General features: G+C 29.5%; 1 non-coding gene across 1 annotated transcript; it reads left to right on the top strand.

Moving 5' to 3' along the window:
• The first annotated feature begins 11,240 nt into the window (after nucleotides 1-11,240).
• On the top strand, nucleotides 11,241-11,351 carry LOC140974698 (small nucleolar RNA R71). The gene has a single exon (XR_012174854.1). It is a non-coding gene; the product is annotated as a small nucleolar RNA R71 (small nucleolar RNA).
• The last annotated feature ends 292 nt before the right edge of the window (nucleotides 11,352-11,643 follow it).

Here is an 11,643-nt window from a genome sequence, read left to right as displayed (position 1 = left end):
TGAAGTGGGTCAATACAAGTCTTGTATTCGATCAAAGTCTTTTAGTGGAAATCCTATCCTTGAGATAGAAGGGGTGACGTAGGTGTGATTGAAATCTCCGAACATCCAGAAACAATCTTTGCGCACTTTATTTCAGTTTTGTATTCTATCTTTCAGTCAGTTATTTTCCGCAACTACTCTTAGTTTAACTGATTATCATTGACCAACAAGATTCCGAGAATCAGTTTGTCACCAAACTGAATTCAAAATTCGAAAAGATTCATTTTAATTGTGAGTGTTTATTCAACCCCCCTTCTAAACACTCTTGATACGTTAATCGATCCTATCAAGTGGTATCAGAGCAGTTGAATCTTGTTCTTGAATACTTTTGATCTATAAACTCGCTAGCATGACTTCATTCAACAAAACCCCTTTGTTCTCCAGAGAAAAATTTGATGATTGGAAAATCAGAATGCAGGTTCATTTAGCTGCACAAGATGATGACATGTGGTATGTCATAACTCACGGACCCATGAAGATTCTGAAAACTAATATAGCAATTGCCATAACAGAAGGGGCACCACAAAGAATAGAAAAGCCCAGAGAAGAATGTTCAACTGAAGATAAAAGAAAAGCCAATCTTGATAATGTGGCTAAAGACATCCTGTACAAGACGCTGGACAAAATAACTTTCAGCAAAATAAAGATGTGTAAGACAGCCAAAGAAATTTGGGAAAAGATGATCCAGCTTTGTGAAGGAAATGATCAAACCAAGGAAAATAAACTTTCAGTTGCAGTTCAGAAGTTTGATAATATCAAAATGAAAGCAGGAGAATCAATGCACGAGTATGATGAAAGAGTAAGCAGTATCATCAATGAGTTAAATGCACTTGGAAAAGTGTATACAAACAAAGAAGTTGCACTGAAGGTAATGAGAGGTCTTCCCAAAGAATGGGATGTCAAAACTATGGCAATGAGAGAATCCAAAGACCTGAACCAGATTGAACTTCATGATCTATTTGCTGATCTTAAAGCTTATGAATTCGAACCGCAAACCAGAGAAAGAGAACCATCCACACCAGCAGCCACAACTGCTCTAGCTTCTGTCAGAACAGAACCAACTAGTTCAGTTGAGAAATCTGCTGATCAGTTAGGCAATGATGCTATGTCACTATTCATCAAAAAGTTTGAAAGGTTCATGAGAAAGAATCAAGGAAACTTTCAGAAGTCATACCAAAGAAACAACTCCAAAGATGAAACAAATGCTTGTTACAATTGTGGCAAATCAGGTCACTTCATTGCTGACTGTCCTAAACCCAAGAAAGACAGTCAAGGCTCAACTAATAGAAGAAAGAAATCATATGAGAACAAAAGAAAATCCAAGGATGATAAAAAGTCCTTCAGAAAGAAACATGAGGTACTCTTAGCCGAAGAAAGCAAATCTAAATGGGCCGAAACTGACAGTGAGGAGTCAGAACCAGAAAGCTCATGCAGCTCTAGTGATGATTAGGAAGACAAGTGCCTGATGGCTAATGATGCAGAAGAAGAATCATCTAGTCAACAGGTATTTGATTTCAGCTCAACTGACTTTACACGAGAAGAACTCATTCTAACACTACATGATATGGTAAATGAATATCAAAAGCTTGCATCATTATTCGAAAAAAACAAAGCAAAGCAAACTGATCCCACACACAATAAAACCAAAACTGATGAATCAGTTGACAGGCTGAGTCTGAAAAGGGAAATTGCGGAGTTAAAAGCAGAAAGAAACAAAGATCAGTTATTAATCCAAAAGTTGATTCTTGAAAACTCAAAACAGACTGAGCTCATTCAATCTTGGAACAAGTCATCTACTGCACTAAATGAAATGCAAAATTCACAAAAATCAGTTTCTGATAAAATTGGTTTAGGGTTTGCTACTACTTAAATTATAATTCACCCAAGTGTAGGTTGTCTGCAAGTAATATATTTCGTAAGTACGAGATCGATCCACAGAGAGGTTATTTTAAGTTTAAATTTATTAATTTATAGATTACCAAAGGCAAGAACAAAGTTTACAAATTATAAATTTTGTCAAGGCTCGAGGATTTATTCTTGGTTTATGCAATATTGTTTAACTAAAAGTAAAACAAAGGAAACCACCATAAATAATGGTTCCAAGAAAATTAAAATATTTAAATACACACCTAATATAATATAGTTCCCATTATAGAAAATACCGAATTCACCGATATTTTATATATGGTACCTATGATTATATATATAACTATATAAATATATAACTGCATAAAATAAATGTTAAATTAAATCATTATATTTCATTTAGAACAACCGGCAGAGCCACGCTATTGCCTAAATGAAATATATGATTTAATAAGTTAGTTGCGGGAAAGTAAAAGTTAGTTGCGATAAAGTAAATGTTAGATGCGGAAAGTAAAAGTTAGTTGCGATAAAGTAAATGTTAGATTGTTAGATATCATAATATTTCATTTAGAACAACCGGCAGAGCCACGCTATCGTCTAAATGAAATATATGATATAATTATATATATATATATATATATATGTATGTATAATATAACAATAATAATTGATGAAATATTTATTGTATCAAAATTAAACAACAAATCAAGATAACCACTTAAATGGTATCAAGCATTTGATGTAAATTGATAACAACAAATAATTCATTTTTATACCTACAATAAAAAGAAATTAGCAAAATGAAAAGAAATAAAGAAAGAATATACAAAATATAAACAATCTTACTTCACCAAGAATTCATCCTCTTCACCTTGACATAATAGATTTAGCTTTCCATGAACTTACTTTTGATCAACACTAAAAACATCACTCATAATTTGGAAAATGAAAAATATATTGGAACTTAGAACTTTTATACACACTCACACTATATTTTACAATGAGATAGAATGATTCTCAAGCTAGCACAAGGCCTCTATTTATAGGCCAAATGAGAGAAAGGGTCAAAAATTCTATTAATGCAATGTAGTTGTAATAGTAGTCTTTGTCTCCTCCAACTTCAATTCCATGCCCCTTCTTTCAATGCTTTGTTCCACGACTTTAATCACCGAATTTGACTCAGCTCAAAACAGCAAACATGTGGGGAATTGTCTGTAGATGAATTTGGCCACTTGGTTCACCTCATTTGGTTAAATATTGAAATAGTTATGATTTTTTTACTATATGCTGGTCATGGTGAAAGTAAATTTGTCCTCCTTTTGATATTTTCACAATTTGATCATCTTAACCAACTTTTTAGGCAATCATGTCTTCTGCAAAGTTGTAGATAATTTCTCAAGGATTCCAAAAATATTTGAATCACCTCCATTTGAATTTTCTAGCTTGAGTTATCATTATTTTACCAACACGTAGAAAACCTGAAAATAAAACATATTTAGTAAGACATTTAAATATAAACACACAATACTAAAATAACATAATTTTATAATTTTAATGAAACTTAAATTTTAAAATATAGGTTTTAACATATAATAAATTATTAATTTTAAGTTTCATCACACCCCCACACTATCTTATTACTAGTCCCTTAGTAATAAAATTTATCGGAAAATCACAACCTAGATTCTTTATTCCTTTTATATATTCAAATATACAAACATAGTCATTTTAAAAACAAACTCATATACCGATTTATATATATATATATTCATTTAATATAATAATATATAATTAGATTTGTTTTTATTATTATTTTCACATGATATATAAAGTAACAATATATATATATATATTTTTAATTTCTAAATTTTTTTATGATAATATAGTCAAAAAGATAATTCACACCACCCACCATAACATGTATAATATCGAGAATTTTTTTGTAAAAGCCTCAACTCCATATTCTTTCAGGTCAAAATATTTAATGGATAGCTGATTTACACTCATGGAGTTGGAATGATTATTAACTCTCATTGAAAAAGGCTAATTAATAAAGCAGACAATTAAATAAACTAATATTGAAAACAAAATAGGAAAATTTACAAAGAATAAAATCCTCTTTTTTTTCTCTTTTTTTTTTTTTTTTTTTATTAACGTGACTGCAAAGTTTTACAATGACATAATTTTTTTTTCCAAACATTCTACCATAAATGTCTACATATATAAACATTTATATAATGGATACATTCGACTACCTTTGAAACTTATCCAACACAAACAAATCTTTTTTTTTAGAACATATTGATTGATGGATTTTTTTTTAGAACACATTTATAGTACATCAATCAAATCTAAAAAAAACAATTACAATGAACAAAGAACTTTGCAGTCCGTTATTTATCTTCTATTTTTTTTTATAATCAATATTTTTTTTATAGGGGAGTTATATTCTTGTAATTAACCATTTTTTAATAATCAATAAAAGTTTATTAATTGTTTTCTCATTTCTCACCACTTACTCACAAAAGATGTGTGAGTATATATTATACTTTAACAAAAAGAATTCTTTCAATTATACATGTTAACAACCATACAAACCATATCTTTTAACTATATTATCATAAAAAGTTTAGAAATTATTTTATTTGAAAACACACACAATTATATATATATATATATATATATATAAATAAACACATCTATTATACATTTTATATTAACTGATCAAAAATATATATATATAAATTGGTATATGAAAAACTAATTTTTCTTTTAATCTGTAATTTGAATATAATGAATATTAAAATCTAGTGTATTGTGATTTTCCAATAATTATTAACTAATGCGTCTCAGGTGCATTTTACTGACACCTTACTCGTCATTGAACTAAAAATTATAATTATTATTATTACTATATATGAATATAATTTTTTTTATTTTTTTATAAAAACAAACTAAGAGGAGAAGAAGAAGAGGAGATTTTTCATACCTTAAAGAGAAAACAAAATATTAAAACATACCGTTGAATCACAAGTTCAGCATCACATGAATTTTCTTTTCTTACTCTTGGATGTTGGCCAATTAAGTTGAGATAAGAATGGATCTGGTTCATGACTAAATCCTTGCAGTAAATCAATAAGTTCACCTTCACTTGTAGCAGAAACTAACATCCTTCGCGAAGCTAATGAAATAAATCCCTGTTCCACAACATCATCAAGAAACGATAGCAGTTTATCATAATAATTGTTAACATTTAACAAACCAATTGGCTTATTGTGGATATTTAATTGTGCCCAACAAACAGTATGAAATATTTCTTCCAAAGTACCGAAACCTCCTGGCAAAGCAATGAAAGCATCTGAATGTTCAATCATTTGAGTAATTCGTTCATACACGTTGTCCACTTTCATTTCTTCTCCTATTGTTGGTCCAGTAAGACTGGCTAAGGTAGTCGGAATAATGCCTAAGACTTCACTTCCACCTGCATGCGCAGCTTTTGCAACTTTTCCCATGAGACCAACTTCACCACCACCATATACCAAATGAATCTTTTTTTTAGCAAGTGTTATTCCAAGCTTTTCTGCTGCCTCTTCATAAATTGAATCTTTTCCTGCACTAGATCCACAAAATACACAAATATTTTTGATTTTACTTACCGTGGACGTCGACATGTTGAGAAATATGTTTTCTGCAATTGTTAAATCACAGCATATGAATTTATAAGCGTAACATGCCAAAAGTCAATATTTGAACAGGAAATTATTATTATTAAAAGAAAATAAAAATGACATAAATTAAAACACATATATACAGCGTAGTTGTGATTGTGGCTCACATCTTCCTCTGATTTTACGTTCAGTAACGGCTTCAACGCCTTCTATGAGTCGAGGATATGCTTCCCATCCAATTTTCTTATAAATTGGCAAACAGGGTCTTTTAACGTCAGATTCCCGAGACGAAATTGTATATATATATTTACTTATCTAAACAGATATGCGTTACTACAGTAGGATCTTTATAAGGCTGATTCCACCGTCCATATTGATATTCCTCATGTTGAAATTGCCACCATAGTTTAAGAAGTTCATTTTGCACGTACCCACTAGAATGCGTATCAAGAACCTCTAGAAAATTATCCAAAGGCTCTTTACTCAGACCATTCTTAATGAATAAAATTTTATCTTCTCTATTCATTGATGTCATTCCAACATTTTTGCATTTCCCTTTACAAGTCCACCTTGCACATTTATGACATCCACCTATACGTTTAGCTCTTCGCTTCTTGGCATATGTGCTTTTACCAAATCCTGGCATATGTCTTATTATTATTTCACTTGCTTCCCCAACCAATCGGACTTTTGCTTCAATTATCAACCGGATATCATTCGGTATGCCATATGACATCATCAACCTTAGTCGCTCACATCTAGCTTTATAAATTTTTTTCAACGCATTATCAGGTAAACAAGCAAAATATTTACGAAGATTCACAATACAAGCATCCATATTATTATTATTATTATATATTTCAATTATTTTGGGAAAACTGAAAAAACCGACTTAGATAGTCACGGAGTACCGTTATCCGCCACTTAACCGGGAAATGAACTAGAATCTGCAAAAACAAAATGAAAATATCAAACAACTATTGTGGATCATATAAAGGCATAAAATCATCATTAAGAATTTCATTTTCTATAAAAGGCTTAAGTCTTTGCCCATTAACTTTAAACACGTCATTATTTTTAGGATTTTCAATATCAACAGCACCATGAGGATAAACAAATTTAACTATAAATGGTCCTGACCATCTCGATCTTAGTTTTCCTGGAAATAAATGCAAACGAGAATTATAAAGTAAAACTTTTTGTCCAATTTCAAATGACTTTCTCATAATATTTTTATCATGAAAGGCTTTAGTTTTATCTTTATAAATCTTTGAATTTTCATATGCATCATTTCTTAATTCTTCTAGTTCATTTAATTGCAATTTTCTTAATTTAGATGCATCATCTAAATTAATATTAAATGCTTTAATTGCCCAATAAGCTTTATGTTCAAGTTCAACCGGTAAATGACAATGCTTACCAAAAACTAACCTATATGGTGACATCCCTAATGATGTCTTAAATGCAGTTCTATATGCCCATAATGCATCAGTTAATCTTAAAGACCAATCTTTTCGATTTGGATTAACTGTTTTTTCTAAAATTTGTTTTATTTCTCTATTTGCAAGTTCAACTTGACCATTACTTTGAGGATGATATGGGGTAGAAACTTTATGTGTAATGCCATATTTTCTTAACAAAGAAGAAAATGATTTATTTATAAAATGACTTCCCCCATCACTAATTATTGCTCTAGGTATTCCAAATCGACTAAAAATATTTTCTTTTAAAAATTTTATAACAACTTTATGATCATTAGTTCTACATGCAATTGCTTCAATCCATTTTGAAACATAATCAACAGCGACTAAAATGTACGTATATCCAAAAGATAATGGAAATGGACCCATAAAATCTATCCCCCAACTATCGAATATTTCAATAATTATGATTGGATTTAAAGGCATCATGTTTCGTTTTGAAATTGATCCCATCTTCTGACAGTTTTCACAAGATTTGCAAAATAAATGCGTATCTTTGAATAAAGAGGGCCAATAAAATCCACATTGTAAGATTTTTGCAGCTGTTTTATTGGATGAAAAATGACCTCCACATGCTTCAGAATGACAAAATTTAATAACATTACTTACTTCATTGTCGGGTATGCATCGTCGAAAAATTTGGTCAGGACAATACTTAAACAAGTAAGGATCATCCCAATAAAATTTTTTAACTTCTATCAAGAATTTATTCTTATCCTGTGAATTCCAATGAGAAGGCATTTTATTTGTCACAATAAAATTTACAATGTTAGCAAACCAGGGCATAATAGTAGCATAAAACAACTGATCATCTGGAAAATTTTCATTTATTGGTATTTCATTATGAGATGATTCAGTCATTATTCTAGATAAATGATCGGCTACGACATTTTCTTTTCCTTTTTTATCTTTAATTATAATATCAAATTCTTGTAACAATAAAATCCACCGTATTAATCTTGGCTTAGCATCTTGTTTATTTGATAAATATTTTACGGCAGAATGATCAGTGTACACAATAGTAGTAGAACCAATTAAATAAGATCGAAACTTATCTAATGCAAATACTACTGAAAGTAATTCTTTTTCAGTAGTTGAATAATTTATTTGGGCACTATTTAAGGTTCTACTAGCATAATAGATTGCATACGGTTTTCCTTCTTTTCTCTGTCCTAACACAGCTCCTATAGCATAATCACTTGCATCACACATTAATTCAAATGGTAAAGACCAATCTGGAGGTTGTAAAATAGGTGATGTAATTAAAAGATTAATTATTTTTTTAAAAGCATTTTCACATTTCTGAGTCCATTCAAATTGTGTATCTTTTGTTAAAAGATTCGAAATTGGTTTAGATATTATGCTGAAATTTTTTATAAACCTTCTATAAAAACCTGCATGACCCAAGAATGATCGAACTTCTTTGACCGTTTTTGGTGATGTTAAATTAGCAATAACATCAACTTTGGCTTTATCAACTTCAATTCCTTTTTCAGATATCACATGACCTAACACAATCCCAGATTTAACCATATAATGACATTTTTCCCAATTTAAAACAAGATTTTTTTCTTCACATCGTTTTAATACTTCTTCTAGGTTTTTAAGACAATTTTCAAATGAGTTTCCAAAAACAGTTATATCATCCATAAAAACTTCTACAAATTCTTCAATCATATCACTGAAAATACTTAACATGCATCTTTGAAAAGTAGCCGGAGCATTACATAAACCAAATGGCATTCTTTTAAATGCAAAAGTTCCGAAAGGACAAGTGAAAGTAGTTTTTTCTTGATCTTCTAATGATATAGGTATTTGATAATACCCCGAATACCCATCAAGAAAACAGTAATAAGAATTTCCTGCTACTTTTTCTAGAATTTGATCTAAAAATGGTAGTGGGAAATGATCTTTTCTAGTTGCATCATTTAATTTTCTATAATCAATACACATACGCCAACTAGATGGAATCCTAGCTTGTAATAACTCTCCCTTTTCATTTTTTATAACAGTGATGCCTGACTTTTTAGGTACTACTTGTGTTGGACTTACCCATTTACTATCTGAGATTGGATAGATAATTCCAGCGTCTAATAGTTTTAATACTTCATTCTTAACAACTTCTTTCATATGTGGATTTAACCTTCTTTGTGGTTGTTGATATGTTTTAGCATTTTCTTCCAAATGAATTTTATGTGTGCAAATTAAAGGATTTATACCTTTTATATCTTTCAAAGTCCATCCAATTGCATTTTTATATTTCTTAAGTAATTTAATTAAATCTTCTTCTTGATTTGGTAGAAGAGTGGAAGAAATTACAACAGGAAATGTTTTATTTTCACCAAGAAATACATATTTCAATTCGAATGGTAAAACTTTTAATTCAAGTTTTGTATTATCATCTTTTTTAAAATTATTTTCAGACTCAAAACTTTCTATTGAAAAAACTTCAGATTGTTGATTTAAGTTTTCTTCTTGTATATTTTCTTCCATAATTGTTTCAATTTCATTATCATATTCATTTTCATTAATACTTGGTTGTTTACATAAATTGAACACATTAAGTTCTAGAGTCATATTTCCAAAAGACAATTTCATTATTCCATTTCGACAATTAATTAAAGCATTTGAAGTTGCTAGAAATGGTCGTCCCAATATTACTGGAATTTCATTATGTACTTCTATTGGTTGTGTATCCAAAACAATAAAATCTACAGGATATATGAATTTATCAACTTGAACCAACACATCTTCTACAATACCTCTAGGTATTTTGATTGACCTATCCGCCAGTAAGAGAGTAACAGAAGTGGGTTTTAATTCTCCTAAATTAAGTTTTTCATAAACTGAATAAGGAAGTAAATTCACACTTGCTCCCAAATCTAACAAAGCTTTTTTAATTTTATTTTCTCCAATAATACATGAAATTGTTGGACAACCAGGATCTTTATATTTTAAACTAGAATTATTTTGAAGAATAGAACTTACTTGTTCAGCCAAGAATGCTTTCTTCTTCACATGCAATTTTCTCTTCACAGTACATAAGTCTTTTAAAAATTTTGCATATGAAGGTACTTGTTTAATAGCATCTAATAATGGAATATTTATCTTTACTTGTTTAAAAACTTCATAGATATCAGAATCATTTTTTTGTTTTTTATGATTTGTTAATGCATGAGGAAATGGTGGAGGTTTATTTGATTCATTTACTATTTCAGATGATTTATCATTCAACATATTATTTTTAGAATTTAAGGTATCATCATTCTCAAAAGTATCAGGATTATCATCCTTACTCTTTGATTTTAAATGATCCTTGTTTTCATTACTATATGGATCATTAACTATTTTACCACTTCTAAGGGTAATAACAGATTTTATTTGATCAATTTTTTCATTTTTTAATTCTTGATTTTGATTTTTAGGATTAGGTTGAGGTTGAGATGGAAATTTTCCTTTTTCATGAATATTAAGTGCAGATGCAAATTTTGCAAGAGTTTCTTTCAAATCAGTCATAGATTGACTGTTTTGAATATTGATAGATTCTTGCTTTTGGATAAATGCATGAATTACATCTTCAAAGTTTTTTCTTGGAGGTGTAACATAAGGAATATAACCTTGATGATTTTGGTTATTTTGAAAATATTGTTGTGAGGGTTGTGCATTATTATCATTCCTCCAACTAAAATTAGGATGATTTTTCCATCCAGGATTATATGATGTTGAAAAAGGATCTAGTATTGGTTTTTTATAATTGTTAACATAATTTGCTTGTTCATGGAGACATTCTTTAAATGAAGGTAATGTTGGACAATCTTTTGTAGCATGATCATGTGTATCACATATATGACAAACAATTTCTTGAATACTTTTTAATTGACCACTCTTTTTCATTTCTAATGACTCAATTTTTCTTGCTAAAGATGCAAGTTTAGCTTGAATATCTATATCATCTTTAAGATTATAGATACCACCCCCATTTGTTGAATTATTGATTTTAGTTGTTGGTGGTTCTATTGTGCCTATATTATCCCAATTTTGAGCATTTTCTGCTAATGAATCCAAATACTCCATAGCTTCATTTGGGTTTTTATCTTAAAAAGTTCCATTACACATGAATTCTATCATTTGCCTATCTTTAGGTATTAGACCTTCATAAAAGTGAGAAACTATTCTCCATGTTTCAAAACCATGATGTGGGCATGTATTAAGTAATTCTTTATATCGATCCCAACATTGATAAAATGTTTCTCCTTGTTTTTGAGAAAAAGTAGTAATTTGTCTTTTAAAAGAGTTTGTTCTATGGGAAGGAAAAAACTTTTTGAGAAATTATTGTTGCATTTCTTCCTATGATCTTATTGAACTTGATCTCAAATTTTGTAGCCATGTTTTAGCTTTATCTTTTAAAGAAAAAGGGAAAAGCTTTAATCGAACTATATCCATGCTACAATTTTGATCATTATAAGTGTTACAAACTTCCTCAAATTCTCTTAGATGTAAATATGGATTTTCAGAATCTAAGCCATGAAAATTTGGTAAAAGTTGAATAATTTGAGGTTTAAAGTTGAAATTAGATGCATCAGGAGGAA

The sequence above is a fragment of the Primulina huaijiensis genome, chromosome 3 (assembly GCF_012295235.1).
Source record: "Primulina huaijiensis isolate GDHJ02 chromosome 3, ASM1229523v2, whole genome shotgun sequence".
NCBI lineage: Eukaryota > Viridiplantae > Streptophyta > Magnoliopsida > Lamiales > Gesneriaceae > Primulina > Primulina huaijiensis.
This window is presented reverse-complemented; position numbering and strand designations above follow the sequence as displayed.